The sequence below is a fragment of the Dendroctonus ponderosae genome, unplaced genomic scaffold (assembly GCF_020466585.1).
Source record: "Dendroctonus ponderosae isolate FM_Combo_2020 unplaced genomic scaffold, Dpon_F_20191213v2 Dpon_F_20191213_10, whole genome shotgun sequence".
Taxonomy (NCBI): domain Eukaryota; kingdom Metazoa; phylum Arthropoda; class Insecta; order Coleoptera; family Curculionidae; genus Dendroctonus; species Dendroctonus ponderosae.
Window position 1 is genome coordinate 3335153 of NW_026017111.1, and position 226 is coordinate 3335378.

A 226-nucleotide genomic window follows, 5' to 3' on the forward strand; every position below is an offset into this window, starting at 1 on the left:
TACTAATTCGCAATCTTATCGAATGTTGGCGGTTTGTTCAAGCCAGTGGTGATTCGAAATGTTGAGGTACGACGTGCAGAAGGATCAGTATGTGGAGGTGGATTTTGACGAGTTTTCCGAAAGCGATGACGATGTTGAGGAGGAACTCAATCCGACTGATACCGTCAGGTCGCTGACGCCGCTTTTGGTCCTTCGGAAGCAACGCAACAAGAGGTAAATTTGCATC